The sequence below is a fragment of the Chelonia mydas genome, chromosome 1 (genome assembly GCF_015237465.2).
Source record: "Chelonia mydas isolate rCheMyd1 chromosome 1, rCheMyd1.pri.v2, whole genome shotgun sequence".
NCBI classification, from domain to species: domain Eukaryota; kingdom Metazoa; phylum Chordata; order Testudines; family Cheloniidae; genus Chelonia; species Chelonia mydas.
In genome coordinates, this window is record NC_057849.1 from 260,670,619 (window position 1) to 260,693,311 (window position 22,693).

The following is a 22,693-nucleotide window of genomic DNA, read 5'->3' on the forward strand; positions in this document are numbered from 1 at the left end:
TCGATCCTCAGACTTCAGGGATAAATTGATCAAGAACTGGGTTAGAGAGAAATCTTCACCACTCCACCATAGTATAGTATCACACCTTACGGGCTTAGTGCTGCATACAGTGAAGTCAATGGCAAAACTATTGTCTTCAGTAGGTGTGGGAAGTGTGTGTCTGTGTGCGTAGGGGAGTGATTCAACTTATCTCTAAAGAATTTAGTATTGGCTGCTGCTGGAGACAGGAAAAACCAACCAGATGGACCATTTATTTGTGTCGATGCAGCAGATGGTGGGATACTGGCTGACATGAACTATTTGTCTGCTCTGGTGTGGCAGTTTGTATGTTCCTTAGTTCTGCCATCTATAGAAAAGCTTTAGAAAATTCAGTGTACCGCTCAGAACCACCCACACTGAATTCCCTGCTCAGCAGAAAAAAAGATTCCGGGCTTCTGCTCTGCAGTTTGACCCTGACTGCATCCTTCCCTTCTCTCACCTCCTGTCTCAGATGAGTTGTCCTTATAACGCACAATGTGCACTTTGGTGTAAATGAGAGGAAGGGGTTGTTGGAAGCTAAAAAGCTTTTATTCCCTGCTCTCTCCCCACCACCACCCCATTCCCTGCTGGCAGCCAAATAACATGTCTTGTCTCTAAGCAGTATTCGCAGTGTATAATTTAGGGCCTATAAATAGATGGCTGTTATTAACCAAAGAAAAAATCACATACACACATTTTCTCCCCTTTCCAGGCACCAGCCCAACCATTCCAGGGAGAGAATGGATGCCACTTTAAATGGGAGGCACGCAACGCCCATCCTGGTGGCTGTGTTTCTCTCTACTTCTGCCTTCTTTTTTATTCAGTTTATTCTGCCCCATCTCTTTCCCCCTCAGCATTTTTCTCTTTCTCCATCTGTGCCTGCCTTTGCCCCTCCCACATGCTATCTCTGTCCACACCCAGCCATCTGTCACTCCCACCTGCCTCTGCTCCCCCTGTGTGTTTCCTGCTTCCTTCCCCCAGTCCTCCACCCTCACCCATCTTAAGTAAAGTTCCCACTTGATAAAAGAGGAGCTGAGACGCGGGGAAAGAGAGACAGAGGGCGACAGGGATTAAGGTAGGGGCCCAAGCCATAATAAATGGAACCAATGGAAGTGCTTACCAAATAGCACGCACAGGCTGGGTTCCTCTGCCCAGCCCCCAGACAGAGTAGCTAGTCTGGGCCACCGGAGGAAAGGGGCAGGGGAGAGGAAATTATCTTTGGCAGATTGTGAAGCAGCCACAGCACAGCAGTAGGGCAGCTACATCCACCTAAAGACCGGAGTATCTCCCACAGCCCTAGTGTCTCTTCCCCTGCAAGGAGCTGGACTCTGTCAGAACAGCCCCACCGTGGTCTCCCAAAATCTTGCTTCCTTTGTGCAACAGGGGTGAACAAGTCCAGGGGTTTTGCCATTCTCAATCATCATGGCAAGCCCCAACCAATCAGGAGATTTAGAAAAACAAAGACATTTGGGATTTGTGATGGGGTGTCCACCCAGCGCAAAAAAAAAAAATCCCGCCGAACGGGGAGGCGGAATCCTGGGAATCCTGCCTGCTGAACACGGAGGCGGAGTGATGATGCGGTCACCGAATTTCCGCCGCTACCGAGGGCAGATTGCCACCCCAGAGCCCGACGTCCTGCCGCCCCTTTACATTTGCCGCCCCAGGCACCTGCTTGGTTCGCTGGTGCCTGGAGCCAGTCCTGTGTCCACCCACATGAGGCTTGAAGGGGTTAAGGTGGCCAGGTAGGCAATTAACTCCCCAGGCTGCAGTTGGAGGAGGGGCCAGAGAGCAGGGGTTAATCAAATGAGGCTCAACTGTATAAAGGCCAGGAGCTGTAAGCAGAAGGGGGTGTTCAGGAAGGCAGGCTGGTAATACTCCCTGAAAGGAGATAGGGGGAAGACTGGTGAATCCAGACTGGGGGAGCTAGGAAGAAAGGAGAAGGGTCAAGGGAAAAGCAGCAAAGAATAGGAGTACAGATCTTGGCTGCTGACTAGAGGACCCTGAACTGGAACCCAGAGTAGAGAGCAGGCTGAGGCAGAGACACCACTAGAGGAGGGTGCAATGCCTGGCCAGGATTACCAGCAGTGAGTGGATGCTGTGATGAGGTTCTTTATTTGGCATCCAGTTGCTGGGCCTTTGGGGTTCACGTTTTCAAGGTGTTCTCTATAACCATGAGGGTTAGAAACTTATCTTCTTAAAAAAGATGAAAGCCGAGATTCTCATATCATCCCAGGATTCCAGGAGCTGGGGCTTTAAAAATGTCACATATCATAGACTCTGGGATGACCATATGTCCTGTTTTGGCCGGGACAATCCCTTTTTAAGCCCTGTCCCGGACATCCTGACTTTTTTGGCAAAACTGGGTATTTGTCCCATTTCCAAGAGCAAATGGGACAAATGTGCAGTTTTGCCAAAAAAAAGTTGGGCATCCTCTCCGAGGGGACACAGAGGAACATTTGGCGAGGTTGGGGGGGCTGACAGCCCCGGGCAGTGTCCTGTTTTCACTTTGGGAAATATGGCCGCTCTACCAGTCTCACAATAGTGGGTAACAGAGTATGCCCTGCTCCTGCCTTTTCGCACCACAGAAACCGGCTCAAACTCCACCTGTAGCATATCCACCATGCCGTTCGTTTGAGTTCCCTCCACCAGCAGCCTTACAGCCACATGCAACACTACTAGTGCAATATCCCCTGGGCTTTCAGCCCTCTTCTTAGGAGCAGGGGTCTCCCTTCCTTGAGGCCCCTGGGCTCAGCTAGCCCTGTTCCTCTCCCCACTAGAGCTTCCTTCCTGTGCCTCTTGGCTCAGTAGCTCCACCAGCCACTGCCCTGCTTAGTTAATTACCTTTAATTACCCCAACTAGCTTTCTCAGGGGAACTAATGGGTGTCAGAGCGCCGGTTCCCGATTGGCACCACTGGGTTAGAGACCCTTCCTTGGCTGGAAGGAGGGGGCAGCGCATGCACCGTGGCTCCCTACGAAATGCACTGACTGTGTGGGAATGGAGGGTGGGGGGCTGTGGCCAATAGAGACACAGAACTGCCCTGTAAGGAGAGTGGGAGTTGCAAATGCACAAGCCAAGTGGCAGTACCCAGCAAATCCCCTGTCTCCTGTTAGCAAATGGTATAAGCAGGCATGCACAGGGGGAGGAAGTGGGGTTGTAGGATGACCGGATGTCCCGATTTTATAGGGACAGTCCTGATATTCGGGGCTTTGTCTTATAGAGGTTCCTATTACCCCCCACTCCCTGTCCTGATTTTTCACACTTGCTGTCTGGTTGCCCTGGGTGGATGGGACCGTCTGCCCTTGGGTTGAGGGAGAGACCTCTCTTACACCTGAAAACGCACCCTCTGTACTTTCTTCCCGAGTGGTGCAGAGCACAATCAGGAGGGTGATCGGTCAGGGACAAATGATTTTGGACTCGCTCTGGGGGTCTTTACTTTCCTCTCTGCACCTCTTGACAGGCATCTCCCCTGTCTTCCTGTGATCACAGCCTATGCCCAAACCAGAGCCTTTCCCAACTGTCTGAGACACATGGTTTTATTTTTCAGCATGGGGGTGGCCATCCCTTGAAATCAGCCTGCACTGCGGAGGGAATGTGAGTGTTTGGCGGGGGGGGCGGAGAGGAGCAGTTAGCAAAGGAAGAAGAGACAGCCTCAAGGTTGTGGGCAGCAGAGAGGGCTGTGGAATGCTCAATGAGCCCTGCAGTGGCCCCCAGGGACCTTCCTGTGTGAGGCGAGAACAATCTCTGGGCCAGAATGAATTCTCAACAAGGCTGATGGACCAGAACAGAATGGGTAATGAAACAGACCAAGCTGGGGAGGGGAGTACATAAGCCCACTTGCGTGCCCCTCAAGAGTGTGGGGTGGGGAGAGATTCAGTATGGGCAGTGGTAGATCAAGCTGCCTCTTCCCAAGACACCTGGGATGGATGGAACAACTTGGACAGACGGGAATAAAGCTGCCATGTGTTTTGATGTTGTGGCTCCCTGCTAACCATTTGCTAACAGGCGACAATGTCTCATGTGGTCATAGGTGATGGAACTAGGGATGCTGCGGGTGCTGCCGCACCCCATGGCTTGAAGTGGTTTCCATCATATATAGGATTTACAGTTTGGTTCAATGACTCTCAACACTCCCACTATACAAATTGTCCCAGCACTCCTGCATGTGCTTCATCCCAAAGGATCCCAGAGCACCTGAAGCCATACACAGGAGTCCCTTCACCAGCCGCTGAAGTGTAGCCATCTCTGGGGCAGAAACACAATAGCTGTTCGAATGGCGCATAGCAATACAACAGCCAACGAGAGAAATGAGAATGCTGTAATGTAAGAGAACTTCAGCTTGGCCCAATGTAATCACTCAGTCTGGAATCTCCCCAAGAGTCTGAGGTTGACCCCCCCGCCCCCCTTCCTTGTTAAAAAGCCATGCAATTTGTGATGAGCCCATGTATTTGGGACCTTGGTTTTACCTCTCATCTGAAAGAGGGCACCTCCAGAACAGGGTAACCAGATAGCAAGTGTGAAAAACTGGGACAGGGAGTTGGGGGAGGGGGGAATAGGCACCTACCTAAGACAAAGCCCCGAATATAGGAACCGTCCCTATAAAAGCTGGACATCTAGTCACCCTACTCCAGAAGCACAGGGCCCCCGAGAACCAGGCTGAGGTGTAGTTTAGTGCTGATTGAGAAAGAAAAGGACCCCCCCCCCCCTTGAATCACCGACAGCACTTCCTGCAGCACAGCACCTCTTAGCGCCACACTGAGGTATTAGACTCAGAGGGACGCTCACCCTGTATGGACTCAATAGATAACGCAGGTCGCACGCAGTCTGACCCACACCAGTGCAAATGTAGCTATGGGCAGCAGGAGGGATATGTTAGCACCTCTACCTTTGCTGCAGCCTGGATGTGTAGTTATAATGTACATCGGTGGTTCTCAAACTTTTTTTCCCACGGACCACGTGAAAATTGCTGCGGGTCTTGGCGGACCACTTAATGATCTTTCCAAAAGTTGCTTGTACCGTTAGCTAGCTATTGTAAAGCGCTTTGGATAAAAGCGCTAGATACAAAAAAACTTAATAATAATTGACAGGTTTCAGAGTAACAGCCGTGTTAGTCTGTATTCGCAAAAAGAAAAGGAGTACTTGTGGCACCTTAGAGACTAACCAATTTATTTGAGCATGAGCTTTCGTGAGCTACAGCTCACTTCATCGGATGCTGTAGCTCACGAAAGCTCATGCTCAAATAAATTGGTTAGTCTCTAAGGTGCCACAAGTACTCCTTTTCTTTTTAATAGTAATTAACATTTTTTGTTCTACAAATAAAAGCACACACCTCATATTTTAATATCAGTAGTCTTACCTTTCTAATGGGATGGATGTGCCCTCTCTCCCCCACCGCGGCAGTCCCCAAGCTGGGGCTGGAAAGGAGGGGGGGGTCCTGTCCCCCACCACAGCAGCCACAGAGCTGAGGCTGGGAGGGAGGGGGGTCTCTCCCTGGCAGCCGCAGCCCTGGAGCTGGGGAAAGTCGCCTCTTTCTCTGGCCGCCGCAGCCCTGCACGTCCCAAATTCCCCCCACCCCCTCTTCTCGCCCCACTGCCCCTTCCCACCTACCCCCTATTTCCCCCAAGGCCGCCACCTCACCTTACACGTGCGTCTTCTCCAGGGTCCAGGCACCAAATTAGTGAAGCCACACCTGGGCGGCTCCACTAATTCGGTGGGTGGCCCTTCATTCTCTCATGTGCGGCTGCCCAGGCGTTCACCTTAGAGGGAACTATCCGCGGACCACCTGGACAGAGCTCGTGGACCACTGGTGCTCTGTGGACCACAGTTTGAGAACCTCTGACATACATCACAGCTGTGTCTCCATTGGCGGCTGCTCCATTGTATTCAAGCAACATGAAAGGCCAGTCCCCAGGCAGAGGCATCAGATTCCGTAGCCTTGGCTTGTGCTTTCCTGGGGGAGTCTAGTGAGTTGGTTTTTTTAAAATAATTTCCTGGAGGCTGGCAGTTTTTTCACAGCATGCATGTTTATGGTGGGGATTTTAATTATTTATTTTTCTCATAGTTCATTGCACATTTGTGTGTCACTGAACACTTATGGGTTTTGCGTCTTGGAATCTAGCCCTGAGCTGCCTTCTTGGGCTTTTGAATTTTAATGTAGAAAATTATGTACAGCATCTGCTAAAAATAACATCTTAAGTGTCCTCTAAAAAGGGTGGTCCTCAAAACAGTGGTACCTTAAAATTACAAAGAGGGAGGCACGGAGTCGAGAACCTTGTTGACAGCCCTGTGTGGTAGGAGTCAAATCTCTAGAGAAAACGATTCTACAGTTACTGTACTGGCAGCAGTACTGCAATTTTAAGGATGATGGTTCTCCATTCTCAACCCCTCTTTTCAGTCTCTGGAACTTTCACACACATTTTCCTATTGTGCTGAAATATCTCCTGCCTGGCCTCAGCCCAAAGGCAATGAATATCTCTGGGAAAGTTCAACAGAAACAGTTCAGCAGTTTTTGCGTTAGAGAAATGTGAAAAACAAAGTCTGAGGTGCTGAGCACCCACAACCCCAGTTGTCGTCAGTGCACATGCTGGATGCTTAATAACTCTGATAGTCAGGCCAGAGGTGCACATTTTCAGCTTTAAAAAGAAGAGTACTGCTGTTTTAGGTATGAAAATGTTTGTCAGTTGGCATTTAGATACCGAGATAAATGGCTGAGATCTATAACTTCAAACTTGGCCCCTGTCTAGTGCTCACCAAGGAACAGTTGTTTAGCTAAGTCTTGAAGGTGTGTGTGTGTAAAACAACCAAGCAAAGCTATGTTACAGAAATCTACAGACCATATGTAGTGTATACATTCATTAACAATTTGTCCGGCAGCTGCCTGTTATATCATTTATAATCACTAATTTAACTATTCGCTTGCAGATGCCACTTGTTGTGACTAACTGGCATGGGTATCTGCCAGGGCCGGATTCACCCATAGGCTAATAAGGCTATAGCCTTAGGCCCTACTTTAGGCCCTAATTTTTAGGCCCTCCTATTTTTAGGCCCTACTGTAGGCCCTCCATTTCATATTGAAGTAACAGCTGAGCGATGGTAGCGGAGCCATCGGAATTTCTTTTGTCTCATTAGATATTGCTTTGTACAAATGAATCCATCAAGCTTGTGAATTCAATTTATGGTGGTTGTGATTTTGTCTTCGTGGGCTAAGCAAGTGTTTGTGGGTCCAAGCAATATTGAAGTTTGTACACAGTAGGCCTACACTGGACAATAGAAACCATCTTGAAGAAAGGAGGGTGGCAGAAATTGAAGGAGGCCAGAGAAAGATGACAAAGACAAGATGTAGTGCTGAAAGGTTCTCCTTCGCTCCTAATGTTTTTCCTCCTCCTAAGTCTGGTGGGGAGGAAGTGCAGGCGAATACCAGCCCAAGTGAACCTGCTGCGCCTGTGCCTGATGAAAAGGAGCAGCCTCCTGTGACTTCTCTAGCCGCAGCCTCACCCCACCCCTCTGAAGACTTCCCAAGTGATAGTAATACAAAAATATCCTTCTCCAATGACCCAGGCGTGTGGGACGTGACTTCTCAAGATCTCCCTGCATATTGGACTGAGAAGGGCCCACAGAAATACCAGAATCTAGATGCTGACTTTTCATTGCCAAAGCGAGAGTACACCAATCAGAATCATTATCTGACCAAATCAATGTTTGACTATGTGATGCCTAACAAACAGATTGGCCAGCGAGAATGGCTCATTTATTCGCCTTCCAAGAAGAAAGTGTACTGTTTTTATTGCCGCCTGTTTTCTGACACCAAAAAGTGGCGAATGTTCTGCGAAGGTTTCAATGATTGGAAGAATACTGCATAAATTACCAGTCATATAATGAGTGAGCAGCATACATTGTTAGTTAGCAGCTACCATGCCCGAAAGAAAGTTAGTGGCAGAATTGATACCCAAATGGAAAACCAGTTTTTGGAAGCGTGTGCTTATTGTCAGATGCGCAGTTGAAACCATCATTTTTCTTGCTGAGTGTGGTCTGCCATTCTGTGGCTCAGATGAGACTGTTGGATCAAAACACAATGACAATTACCTTGGCATTCTAGAACTAATTGCTAAGTTTGACCCTTTCTTTGCTCAGCATATCAATGAACACGCAAATCGTGGAAAAGGCCATACATCATATCTATCAAAGACTATTTGTGATGAATTCATTGCTCTGCTGGCAAAGAAGATGCTATCAGCCATCGTAGATGAGATCAAAGATATGGGATATTTTTCAGTGTCCACTGACTCAACACCGAATGTATCACATGTAGATCAGCTGACTGTCATCTTGCATTATATGCTACCCAGTGGACCAGTTGAGCATTTCATGACCTTCGAAAACATCACCACCCACACAGGGGAGAAACTTGCCTAGTACCTACTGGATTTCCTCACTGAAAATAGCATTGACATCAGCCTTTGTCATGGCCAAAGCTACCACAATGCAAGTAATATGAGTGGCAAATATTCAGGGATGCAGGCAAAGATAAAAGTGCTCAGTGCTTTGGTTGACTACATACCATGTGCTGTACACTCACTCAGCCTTGTTGGCTAGTCTGCCATGGATTGTTGTGTTGAAGGAGATTCTTTTTTTGGATTTGTCCAAGAATTGTACAATTTTTCTCTGCATCAACAGTCGTTGGATGATTCTTAGAGATTCACTACCAAAGGGCTGCCCAGTGCCCAAATCACTCTCAGGGACATGGTGGAGTGCCAACACTGAAGCTGTGAATGCAGCTGTTCTGGGATACCCCAACATCCTTGAAGTGCTAGAGAGCATCAAGGATGATGAATCTCAAAAATTAGCAACAAGAAAAGATGCAAAGATCCTGAGTCAGGCAATGCGCACTTTGGAAACTGGTATTTTGTGTGAGGTCTGGAATGATATACTTCAGCCATTCAGCAGGTGCAGTCTAAGCTTGCAAAGTGCTCAAATTGACCTTTCCACTGCTGTAAACCTATTGAGGAGTCTTGGAACTGTTCTTCAACAAATGCGGGATAGTTTTGATGAGTATGAAATTCAGGGGGCTGTAAGGACTGCTAACCATGAGAATAAGTCAGCCAAGTGCTGCAAAAGACAGAAGACATGCAACAATGCAACTGCCCACTCATTCAGTGACAAGGAGGCCTTCAGAGTTAATACCTTCATCACAATCATCAACAAACTCAAGAGTTCATTAGAACATTGGATTGAGGCTTACGAAAATATTGACAAAACCTTTAGAGTACTGACACATTTTTCGCCTAACATTTCAAGTTCCGAAGTCAGTGAAGGTATCAGACATCTGTGTCAGAAGTACCCAGATGATCTCCCAGTAGATTTTACTAAAGAATTTTTTCAATTTGTTGAATTCACATCACTCTCAGGTATATGGAGAAAAGATGACGAAAGCAAATCTATTTGGATGTACTGAGAATGAAATCATCAGGTCTTTGAATTATGATTACATCATTCATGACTTTGTATGTACAGTCAAACCTCGCAATAACACACTCCTCGATAACACGAATTCGGATATAATGCGATCATAAGTTGGCTCCCCTTTAACGCCGTAATACTGTTTGCGTTTTGCCGGAATACTTTTTTTACGACATTTATAAATAAACTGCGTTCTTCCGGTCTTATAGGATAAAGTGACTCGTGGCCATTGCAGGCCCATTGCACTTAGTTCTCGGGTTGTACATGTGTATGGTGTTTGCCTATGAACTTATTATTAATTTCCTATATTTTAAAAAATATTTTACTGTTATGATATGCCAGTTCGCAAACACAAGTCGTTTTCTGCCCAAGAGGAATTGTACGCCCTGCAACAACTAAAGAAGGGCAAACAACAAACTCAGCTTGCTAGAGATTAAGGAATTAGCGAGTCCACTCTGCGAGGGTGGAAAAAAGAAGAAAAGCTCCGTAGTCTACCTTGCATTCTTGAAGAGGAAACTGGTTTACAACATAAAAAGGTCAAGTTTGCTAATGACGAAAGCCTAGATTGAGCCTTGTACGAATGCTTTGTCCAGGCTCGCTCAGAAGGAGTTCCCATTTCTGGCCCTATTCTGAAAACTCAAGCAGAGAAATTTGATCGCCTTATCAATGGAAATGAATCCAAATTTAAGGCGAATAACAGCTGGCTGGACAGATTCAAGAAAAAGCACGCTATAAGCCAAGTTCTTGTGTCTGGGGAAATCCCCTCAGCTGATAAAGAGGCTGCCGATTCCTTCCCAATTGAGCTTAAAAAGTTGCTGGAGGAAGGTGTTGTAGGAGCAGCAGTGATCTGTATGCTCTGTATGACTATGCTCTGTATAACCTGTATGTTCAAAAGGTCTGTTACACTCCCTGCCCTCCCCCCGCCTTTTTCTCCTCTCCCTCTTTGAATACCTGTGAAGTGGCTTTCCCCCTCCCCCTCCCTCCTGGAATGCTTGTGGGATGAATGGGCTGGTTGAACAGCTGGAAGATCAGAAGAGCTCCCAGGTAGACAAGGTGTCTGGGACTCTAATTAGGCAGCACTCACACACCCAGTGCATAGACACTGCATGGACACTGCCCGAGGTGCAGTGTGACCAATCGGACGCGGCCAAGTCATCTCTAGTCGCAGGCCATGAGGAGCAGGTCCTTAAAAGGGGAAGGGGCCACATGCTCAGGAGTGCACTCACAAGCTTGTACCTCCTGTGAAGGCCCTTTGCCTGGACCGCCTGGCCAGTGGTTCGTCGCGTTGCATTCCATTGTGCCTCGGGAAGACTTACCTTCATCGCACCATCCATCACTGCGCAGTGGGACACTTACCTTGAAGGATCCTGACATCTCCAGTGCTGTGCCTGTCCTGGGAGCGAGAGTATGCGAGTATGAGTGTGACCCCCCCATCCCCCCAACAGTGGCATCGTAATAAAACAATATAAGTGTAACCCTGGGTTGGTTTCTAGGGAAATTGAGGTAACAGAAGGTTGCTACACAGCCGATTGAGTTTACAACTGCGACAAGACTGGTTTATGCTTTAAAAAGTTACCCGATCGAACCCTCACAACCAGGACTGATAGTCACAAATGAGAAGGCTTTAAGCAGAGGAAGGACCGAGTCACTCTCCTGTTTTGCGTCAACAAGTCTGGCATCCACAAAGTCAGACCTCTGATGATCAGAAAAGCAAGGTCTCCCAGATGTTTTCATCATGTTAATATGAAGGCCCTTCCCTTTGAATACACCAACAGCAAGAATGCATGGATGAATAGCTCCATATTTGAAGTCTGGTTCCATAAAACTTTCGTGCCAGTCATTCGGGCTCATTTGTGAAAACTCAAGCAGGAGCAAAAAGCTCTCCTCCTGCTGGATATTTGCCCTGCCTACCCCCGGGCGGAAAATCTTGTCAGTCGTGACAACAAGATTAAAGTCTCTTATCTCCCAAAGAACACTACGTCAGAAATCCAGCCACTGGACCAAGGCATCATATTGGTATTTAAGCAAAACTATCGTCTCGAAATGATCAAGCGGATGGTAGCGGATCACAACTCCTCCATTGACACATCACTGGCGTCACTCAACTTGAAAGAGGTCTGTCACCTCGGCGGGAAAGCCTGAGATGCTATCTCTGCACGTTGCATTGAACGATGCTGGATAAAGGGTCTTGGTCCAGCTTTTCCGTCATCTACACATGATGATGGTAATGACGACGAGCCTGAATTTACAAGATTCATTGAAGATGACGCACGTTGAGCCGAAGAAGCTCTCCGAGAATATGAGCACAGTCATCATGCTATCCTCGACTGGTTTTCAGCAGATGACATCTGCCCCATATATGAACACATCTCAGATGACGAAATTGTTGCAAATGTCAGCAGGAAGAATGAAGCTGCACCACCAGAGCCCAAAACCAGTGGTGCTAATGATGACGACGATGTCGATGATGGCACCTCAATTCCCCCACCAAAAGTGTCTGAGGCAGTAAATCACCTAGAAGCCAGTCTGAGGTGGCTGGAAACTCAAGACATGGACAGCGTCAGAATCCTCCAATTCAGAAGCATTCTTGACTTTGCTAGAAGCCAACACTCCGTGGCAAATAAGCAGACCACACTAGATAGCTTTTTCAAGAAGTGATGAAATTTAAAATTATGGAGTCATGCAACCAGATTGACTTTGCACTCTGCGCAATGATTAGTATAGTCGATTTCACATATTTCTTTCATGTACATGTAATTAAATTACTACTTTTGTGTTTAAAACACGCTGGGATAACCGTTGTTTTTTTTTAACAAGACTTAAACTGACCGGCTTATCGCGATCGAATTTTTTGGACCCCAATTATCGCGTTATAGCGGGGTTTCACTGTATGTATGTAGATAAATGTTTGATGACTTCATAATTTTTTTTGCAATACATAATTCATACTTAGGCCCTTCCCTCCCATTAGCCTTAGGCCCCTCATAACTGTAATCCAGCCCTGGTATCTGCAGAGCTGTGATTTGTAAGCTGGTCAGAGAAACTGTTTGCAACACAAGTACGATCGGATGTACCTAGTAAAATGGCTTCCTTACTGCAATACTGACGCACTGCCACCAGTTTACACCTAGAAGAAATTGGTTACAGGCTAGTCACACAGCACATAAATATCCTGTGTTAATATAAAGCAAATGTCCACAGGAAGTGCAGCACCTTATACGGGAACTCTGTAAACTGATGATGTTATATTCATGTATATAGCCACATTTAAATCCAGATTGGATGTTTTTCTGAAAGATCTGCTTTAGAAATAATTTTAGAGAAGTTCTGTTGCCTATCACAATGATCCCTTGTGGTCTTGGAATTTATCAATCACATTGTACCAAAACATTTTTCCTACCTGAATTGAATAGGAACCCTGTACCAATTGTCAGTATATCAGATGGTTTCTGTCTTCCAAAACCTGCCTGTTTAACATTTACCAGGATACTCACCTCTCTGCATACATACAAATTGGTCTGTGCACACATTCGTGAATCTACCTGTGTATGTACCTGTAAAATCCTTTTAAAAAACATGAAGAGCCAGTCAAAATAACTTTGATTTATTTTTAATACTTCTAGTCAGTAAAGTCCAAGTTACAATGTTCTAGATGAAGGTATTTTACCTTTGAATGCTGCAGGGCTTGAGCAGAGATCATTAATGTCCCTGGTTGCCACTTCAGCAACAGACAGCCAACAATTCCAGCCTAAAGGCGTCATTTCAACCACGTTACACTGAGCTCAAGAGTAGGTGCGAAAAGAGGCTTTATGCCTCTTTTGTGCCTCTCCGTATTCCGTGGATGTCCAGGGGCCTAGTCAGCCCCTGGTGTAAGTTAGATCAGCCTCAGGGCAGCTCTAACTTGCATTCAGATTGCTCTCAGCCACTAGACACTGTTGCAGCTGCTGAGACTAGCTGCAGAGTAGTGGTGATCCAGCCACAATCCTGGCATGCTCCCTGTGCTGGAGGCTGTGAGGGATGATAGCCTAGAGTTGGCAGAGCTTGATTTTATTTTTTTTAAATAACAGAGAATGTGCAAGATTTTATTTTCCCTGCTGTTATTTTAACTCCCTTTGGTGACATAGGGACCTCGGCAGGGTAACGTGGCTATTCAGTTCTGGCCCATGTGGTCGTCATCTCATTGCCGAATCAGATTTTTTCCCCTCCATCTCTCCCATGTTAGGAGATGTAGGGCCTGATTCTGGTCTCACAAAGACTGGTGTAAACCAGCTGTAACTGTTGAACTCAGTGGAGTTACATTAGCATGAAACTGGTGAGAAAGTAGAATCAGACTCACCAAGCTGTTCCTTGGCTCCCCCTTTGCACCTTAAGAGGTTCTGGTGACATATAAGGTGGATGGCAAAGCAATGGAGCTGAAATCCCTGAAACCTGACATTTAAAAACCTCAGCCTGTTTAGAAGCAGAATGTAAGGAAGCCAGATCTTTGCCTAGTCCAACAAGCGACTGGTCTCCGCATGTGAGCAGAGGCAGGTGGGAGAGAGAAGCTAAAAAATGTGGGGGAGGGGAAGGGAAAGAAAGAGGTGACCGAGAGTTTGGATGAAACTGAGTTCCAGAGATTGTGGGAGGGAGAGAAAGAGAGAGAGAGGAAGAGGGGAGAAGTGATGGAGAGTATGGGAGAAAAAAACAGAAAGAAGAGGGAAAGAATAGGGGGTGGTGAAGAGGACAAGGGGGAGGCAAAGAAAGACTCATTTTGGCTTTAGATTTTTTTTCTCCTGCTCTTTATAAATCCTCCCTTTAAGGGTCCTTCACTGCTGATGGTGAGCTGCCAGGGAGATGAGGGTTATAAGAAAGAAAAATGCCAGTGGGGGTCTCGGAAGGCTTGGGGGCACGCTCCATTGGTGCTGTGCTGTGTGCTCCTTGCTCTCTTTCTCCTCACTGATGAAAAATTCATGACCACACTTGGATCAGCATGCGTGTGTGAGCGTGTCACAGACAAGCAGTGCAACAAAAACCAGAAGGAGTCAGTTTAGCTCCAGGTGCTGTTGGATTAGAAAACCTTTCCCTCCCCACAGCAGCTGCCTGTTCCCCACTTTCTAAAACTCATACTATACCCCTTGCATAGCAAACACCATGCTAAGCCCCTGTCTCTTCCACTGACCCCAAAGGGGCCTTCCCTTTGAAGGGGTGCTGCTAGCTCATGCCTCAGTGAGTTTCATGTTCTGTTTGTATCGTCCGTTCTATGATCATGCCCGGGCCTCCTTTGCACCTATCTGTCACCCTCCTCAGTTACGTGCATGCTTTATGGTCCATATTTTGATACCCTTATTTATGCTTACTCCACAAGCAGGTGTAGGTATGGTGGTGATAGAACTGCTTGTGGAGTAAGGTACTAGTTAGTGCAAGTCATGGCATCACAGTCTGGCCCTGTGATCACACAGCATGTAACTAGCAATACAAGATAATACATTCTGTGCAGTTCCTGCACTGAAAATTTTAGAAAAATTTGTAGCTTTAATGCCCCTGTGCCCCTGAGCTGTTGTTTTACACTGTGATTAGAGCTAGAAACATTGATGCCTCAATAATAGTAGTACCCATCTATCTCTGTACCATGCCCATTTCTTACTGCAAACAGTCATGCTGATGGGTTTCCAGCCAAGACATAAAGCACATAAATTACCAAGAAATCAATAAATGACTCAATGATTTTAAAGTGACTAAAATGAAACAGATCTTATTTATGTTAATAAAAATGACTGACAGTTCTAGCACCTGTCTTCCTGAAGGATCTGTAACTGCTTCACAGCCAGCGTATACAGCAATCATTCAACCACAGCTGAAAGTGCAGCTACCTCTGGGGTAGGTCATGACCACTGGCTAAAAATGCATGAAAACATGGTACAGCTGTATAAAACAGGAAGTGAAGAATAACACTTCTAATTGAAATTGTTGGGGAGAATTTTAGTTACGTGGAAAATACCTACCATAGAATATCTAAAGTTTGCTTTTTCAGGAATTTGAAGATTGAGGTCCATGTGGCTCTGGTGTGTGTAAAATTGCACACCTGCTTTATGCATCTAATGATTACAGTTGTGCATACAGATGAAGCTAAATGAATACCTATTTGCAAGTGCAAAATGCCTGATTTGCATAAGGAGTTCTGCAATTGCATACAAAAGCTGGTGCATCTCAGGTCTTAAATTCTGAAAATCTGTCTTTGAATGATTAGGCGTGGGCAGACCCCTGACTTTACGTCTCATCCAAATCCAGTAAGTTATATATCTTCCCTTCTGGTATTATTCAGATTTCAAGTCACCGCTTGGAAAGCCACCTTTAGTATATCTGTGGCTTATTGCAAAGTTAACCCCTGGATGACCTTTTATATATATGTGTGTGTGTTTGTGTTGTTCCTATTTTAGGCACTCGGATAGAGGATGTCTCAATTTAACAATCTTATCACCTGATGTCTGGGCTGCTCATATGAACTTGCCCCCCAATTATACAAGAAAAAATGGGCCATCTCCTCATTGGGTGTAAGTGAACATGACTCCATCAAAATCACTGGTGCTTTGCTGATTTACCACAGCTGAGGATCTGGCCTAGTACAGTGATCTACAACTGTTGGGTACGCAGGTGCTACAGGGAGCAGATAATATGTTGCATCAGGGTACAGAACTCATGCACGTCAGCCATAAGAAGACAAGGAAACTGTTCTGTGAGGTAAAGGGGACGCTCCATATGGATAGTTTTATTTCTATGTTTGGAGGGAGCACGTGTGTGGGGGAATTGCAGTTTGGGAAGCAGTGGCCCCTGATTCCCCCCCAAGCTACATCCATGGGACCCTCCCTCAACTATCACTAGTTCTTAGAGGTATTCAGAACATTTTGTTGAGGCTGAAACATGTCACAGCTGAAAAACACTGTGCCAAATGAGAGACTTGAACATGGGGCTCCCAGAGGCCAGGCTAGGACCCTGACCACCACTTCACTGGAAAGTGCATGTTTTGATCCAAAAATGGACATTCTGACACAATTCTGTTGCTGGGGAAAGGTTCTGTTGTTGTTCTCTGTGGCATTAAAACAAATTTTGAAAACTTGAAGGTTGCCGCAAAGCAGAATTGTCACCCTCCAGTCAGCTCAATGGCAACAGCTTATAGCTTCTCTTCATTCCTCCCGTCCCTGGGAGTAGCACAGTACCAACTGTTGAATTTAGAGAAGCCACTCCCTTCTGCTGGGAGGCCTCCCCCTGATACCAGACCAGTAACGCTCTGCACCCTCTTTCAGTTCTCCTCCAGACACACGTTCCTCAATGCTGGGCCAGGGAAACACCCCCCTGGTGCTAGATTAAGCAAATGATCCTGTTTAGGCAGGAAAATCCCTCACTATCTCCCAGGAAAATGGGTGAGGGGAATGCGCCTCTGCTGAATCAATGATTCTGCCCTCTAATCTTGGTGAAGGGTTGGAGAAATGGCTCCCCCTTGTGCTGAGTCAGGAATACCTCTGGCGCTGAGTTCGAGAGTCAAAGAAATGCTTTCCTCTTGCTGGGCAGCGCATCTTGGCACATGTTCTGGATGGACATATGTAATTCCGTGAATGTTTCTCTCACCTGGCTCCTGTGCTTCCTTCCTCCTTCAGTGCCCATGATTCAGGTAAAGCATCCTGGATCCAGATGAAAATATTGCAGTGTGGGGCGAGAGGGATCTAAACAGGTTTTTTTAAGGAGTATAAAGTGTGTGTGTGGCGGGGGGAAGAGAGCTGAGGAGGAGGTATCTGATATACTCACTTTTCAGAGTCTATTCTATATGTGGCCAGACCCTGACCCCTTCCACCGCAGCACGCACACAATCCATCCACACACTTCTGGTGCATGGCTGCACTCCGGTCACACACTGGCTGCATAACAAGTTCAGAGAAATCCATGATGCGAAACAAACAGAGCTGGAAGCCATGAGAGAAGGAGGAGGAGGGCAGAGCAAGGAGACAGGGGGGGAGGGGCTGCCACTCCTGTGTGCGAATTCAGTTCTCAGCGGCTGCTTATTTGCACCCTAGCCAAAGGGAGCTTTTGCCTTCTGCACGGTTCATTTTATTTATTTATTTATTATTTTTATACAGAATGATGACAGACGTCTCAGGGCACCTGTACACCGTTAATATTCAAGGTGGCCGAATAAAGCCGGCACTACTGGGGGAATTGTAGAGATGTGAAATGGGAGCGAGGGGTCCCTTCGGAGAGCAGGGTGTCTGGCTGTGTAGCCTTCAGCTCCCTCCCACTGGCCCCTGCACATTCCCAGTTGGGAAGGGTGGGGCGGGTTAAGTGGTGAAAAGATTTTAGATTGTAAAGCTCAAATAGCATGTGTGTGTGTGTGTGACATAAAGTGTAAGGTGCCTCGTGTGTTTATAAATCTAAACAAATAAAACTATATACAAACCCTGTGTAAACTTAGCTATGGAAATGCAAAGAATCCTTACCCACACCAACTCCCAGGGCTGCTTCTCTTTCTTGTGGTGGGCGGGAACAGTTAATTGGCCTGGGTTACTGCACCTTTCCTCCCTAGGTTAGTGGTTCTAATCCAGCACTTGCCTGTGGGGACTGATTAGACCAAGAGTCGGAGAAGGATTTTTTTCATATCAGGGGTCTGATTTTTGAGCTTGCTGCGAGTGGTTTTACATTAGTTACTCCTTAGTTACATCACTGTCATCGAGATCAGAATCTGGCCCTGTGTCATTGGTTCCAATGCACCCACCAGGCTGGGAGGAGGTGCGTGGCTGGCTGGTTCTTGCTCACACGCTCAGGGTCTAACAGATCACCATATATGGAGTTGGGGAAGGAATTTTCTGCCAGTTCAGATTGGCGGGGACCTTGTGGGGGTTTCATCTTCTTCTGCAGTGTGGGTTGCGGATCACTTCCCAGGATCATCTGGATGGATCGATGTCCCTAAATCATTTTCCTGCCATTACAGGGGCCGAGGGAATTGGTACAGTTTGGGCCCTCCTATTTTCTGCCTGTGGGCTGTAATACTTGGTCTAACTTCAGTGGTTGGGTTCCGCGTGTGCATGCTGGGTAGTGCTGGTGGCCTGGGATAAACCAGAGATCAGACTAGATAGTGGGGTAGTCCCTTCTGGCTTCAAATTCTATGACTCTGACTGCAAATTATTATTATCTGGGTTTTCAGGTTTGGGGTGGAAACACTTTGCTTTGCTGTCTAACCTCCCACCCCCAGTCCTCCACAATCAACAGAATGGTGCTGGCTGGCTTTGCAGGAGCCGTACATGTAGTCCTCAGCCAGAGGGAGGGAAGATGTCAGCAGATGAGTCTGAACTGTAGCACCCTATGTAGGTACATACAAATGGCCCCAGTCCTCATAGTATCTCAGTGCCCTCCAAGTATTTATGGATTTCTCTGCACAGCACTTCTGTGAGGTAAGGAAATATTATTGCCCCATTTTAGAGATGAAGAATTTAGGTACAGAGAGACTAAGTGATACGCAGAGCTGGAAAAAGAGCCCGGGTGTCCCAAGTCTTGGTCCAATACCTTAACTATGAGATCATTCTTCCCCCCTGATTCTCATGCTCTGAATTTTCCAGAAGGTGTGGTGGTGTTTGGATATGGGGTGTTGCTTTGGGCCTATACTAAGTCTCTGGGTTTAGGTTGGAAAGCGTCTTCTTTTGTTTGGCCATTTACTCACTAATAAGTCTGGGACAAGTGAGTACTGCAGGTGGAAAGGGGAATGGATTTCTGCTGCAGTCAGATGATAGCATATATTTTAAGACTCCAGGGAAGCAGTTGGGAGTTTGACCTCTTAGTAATCTCCAGGCTTTCAGTTTTCTTTCTGCCCCATTGAGGGCCTCTCTCAACCATTCCCCAGGGGATTTCAAGCATTGCTATTATATATAATCGCACCAGAAAGAACTCTCTGGCCCATGAAAGGAATAAGAGGGACAAACTAATTAATTCTGGGCCACAGAAGTGAAAAAGAAAGCAAACACTCTGCAATTAATCAGGAGCGGCTGAGCCCTTCTCTTCTATCAGATATGGTGGGAAGTGCTAATTGCAGAAGATAAGCCACACAGGGAGAAGCACAGGGCTGGCTTCTGTACCAGGGAGAGATAATGCTTTTCACTCAAAATGCATAGCAGGGAGCTCTGGAGGGGAGGAGAGAATGGGCAGCTCCTCTGTCTTAGGTCTGTCAGCTATGCAACAGAGAGGGCCTGGACAGTTCAGGGCAATTGAGGATGGGAATGGGATACAGAGCCTGCATCATATGTTCCAGTCTAGTCCTGTGTGCAGGGGCTGCCTTGCTCACAAGGGCTGGGGATGGAGGATATGAAATCACTTTACCTCACTGTGCTTCAGTTTCTTCATCTGTAAAATGGGATTAAGGGTACTTATTTCTTTACTAAGTCACTCTGAGGTCAGTAGAGGTGACAACAGCTATATGGGACAGAGTCTGATCCCAACTGCGCTACTCCACGGACTTCAAGGGAGCTTCTTCAGTTTTACACCAGTGTAATGGAGCTCAGAGTCTGACACTAGAAGTGCTAAGTATATCTATTATTCTTAGCACTCACCTTGAGGCTATTGATTCTGCTTTGGCCCAGTCAAGAGTCTGGTTACACGCTGCAGAGCTGAAATCACTGACACCTAGGTCTACATATTAGACCTACTTTGGGACAGTGTCTCTATTGCAAGAGACTGCCCAGTGTGCACCAGCAGTGAGGCTCCCCCACTAACAGCTGAAATCTCTGAGAGCTGTATTAAGTGGGGGGGCCCTGAAGACATCTTGGTGAGTGGTCAGCTGGGCGGCTGGCGGAGAGGGCCAGGCACAGCAATTGACTGTTGGGGTGACGAGCGAATGCTCGAGCAGTGGAGCGTGTAAGGTGCCTCCTTTACCCTTCCACCAGGGTGGGAGGTGAACACTCTGTGGATGAACCTCTGAACTCTGGGGCTGCCTTGGCCAAGGACAGCAACTGTGAGTGGGGTGCAGAGAAGGGACGGGCATGTTAAAAGGACTTTGGGGTTGCTGGAGTTAAGAACCTGAGAGGAAAAGGACACTGCCCAGCTTACTTGGGGGTGGGTCTTTTGCTCATGGTTTATGTTTAAGAACCCCAGTTGCGGTGTTTTCCCAAATTAATGCTGAGTTACTTCCCTCCTTTTATTAAAAGGTTTTGCTACACTCAGACTCTGCTTGCAAGAGGAGAAGTATTGACTCTTAGAGGCGCCCAGGGAGTGTTGTGAAATTGTCCCAGGTCACTGGGTGGGGGCTCGAGTCGGTTTTGTGTTGTATTGTTGAAAAGGAACCCCTAGATACTGAACCTGGCCCTTGTTACTGCTGGCTCCACCTGGCAGAAGGGTTACATGTCAGGGCCTGGCTTGGCTCCTCAGTCACATGGGCTATCCACTGGCTCCCTGCTGAGCCTTGGGTGAAGCTTAACGGGCCCAGGATAAATAACAGGCCACCTTTTCCTCTGTGACCTTGGCTGTAGTACGGCTCCACTCCTCAGGACCAGTGGGATTCTGTCCCCTAAGGGAAGGGATGTGTGTGTGCGTGCAGGAGACATGCTTTAGCTCACCAGAGACTCTTGAATTCACTCCTGTTCAAACCAATGACCACACAGCTCACCTCTCTGAGGTCCAAATACAAAACTCACTCCTTTTATCTTGTAATTTCCCCTAAACAACTCATAACGTAGTTGCACAATGGGGAAAAAAGACATCAGCTGACTCCCCTAGGGGACCTAAATCATAGTTTGTGTGTGTGTTTTTTTTACTCCAAAGGTGCTCAGATACCATGGGGTTGGTATATGCCCTTGGTTGTACATATGTTCCTCCTGCTGCAGCCAATCAGGGTTCTACATGTGTACTGAGGATGGGATTTAGCCATCTGGTGGTAGAAAGAGCCATGATGGTAACCAGACAATTACAGAAGACTAGAAATTGGAAGTGGTCAAGACCTGTCTAGAATGTTTTTAAAATAAATACATTCTATGTGGCCAGATTCTGTCCTCTGTGGTGCTGGGGTAAATCCAGAGTAACTCTGACTTTAATGGAGTCAGTCCAGATTTACATCAGTGTGCAGGAAAAGTCTGCCTTGTATAACTGAAGTAATGCCTGCTCTATTTCTTTTGTGCAAGCAGACACCCTTCCTAGTCCTGGGGGTGACTTTATGGCTCTTCCTTGGAGGGGAGGGGGTCCTCTCTGCTTGGCCCTCTCTCAGGCCCTGCAAACGCCCATGTCTGCTTAGAATCATATGTGATCTGACAACAGCAACCACAGCCCCTGTGTTTCACTGTCCCATTCTTCTTCCCAGGATTTCAGCAAATTTACATTCTGCCTGCTCTGGAGATGAACTGCAGCTGCATCCTCCTCCTCCTTTTGGAGCAGAATTCATCAATATTTTAGACCGAAAGGGGAGGGGGGAGATATGTATACATCTACATAGTTATAGAAAGAAAGGTTATTGGCATGCATGGAAGCAGATAAACCTGGGGAAATAAAGCGGAGGGGAGAAAAGGGCTGGGGGAGGGTGGGAGGAGGGAACTATTCCTTAATTTATTTGACCTCTCGCAGGATATAAATATTCCCGTGGAAGAAAAAATCCATGTAATGTGGAAGAATCCCTATTTAATCATGATTTAATTTATATACTTCAGCCGTGGCAGTAACTGTATTACAGCCATGTCAATACAGCAAATAGATTTGGGAGCGGCAGAGAGAGCTGGAGAAAGAGAGTAAGTGAACGACATGAAGAGAACAAGAGGTGGGAGGGTGCGCACATGGACTGGGGGAGGGGGTTCAGTAGCAATAGTCTTTTCGCTAAAGCCCCTGCAGCCCTTACTCAGCATAATATGGCCAGTCAAGTGAATACAATGCTTTTAAAAGGCTCTGGCAGCTCTTTCATTAAAAGCCTGACCGCGAGGCTGGGTTATAAATAATTTGATATTAAACACACATATAACAAAAAAGGGGGGGGGGGGACGAGATCATTCCCAAGCCACAGAATAATTATCCGGTTGTGTAATTTTAGCTCCAAGCTTCTGGGGGCTGATGAGGCATTCCAAGGGCAGGGACTGGTGAAAAGCATGGCTGCAATATCAGAAGAGTCTCCAATTGCCGGTTAGTGGGCAGGTCAAAGTGGGGCTGCCAGCTGGGTGATGCGCTTACCTGCAGTGAGTTGGAGGAGGCTCAGTTACTAGACGAGGGAAATAAGCGTGCAGACGGTCACT

The 22,693-nt window shown here is 46.9% G+C and overlaps 1 long non-coding RNA gene across 1 annotated transcript; it reads left to right on the top strand.

Moving 5' to 3' along the window:
• Positions 1 to 1,018: 1,018 nt before the first annotated feature.
• LOC122465396 lies at positions 1,019 to 17,912 on the top strand. Its single transcript, XR_006290208.1, has 2 exons — positions 1,019 to 3,810; positions 15,890 to 17,912. It is a non-coding gene; the product is annotated as an uncharacterized LOC122465396 (long non-coding RNA).
• Positions 17,913 to 22,693: the final 4,781 nt, after the last annotated feature.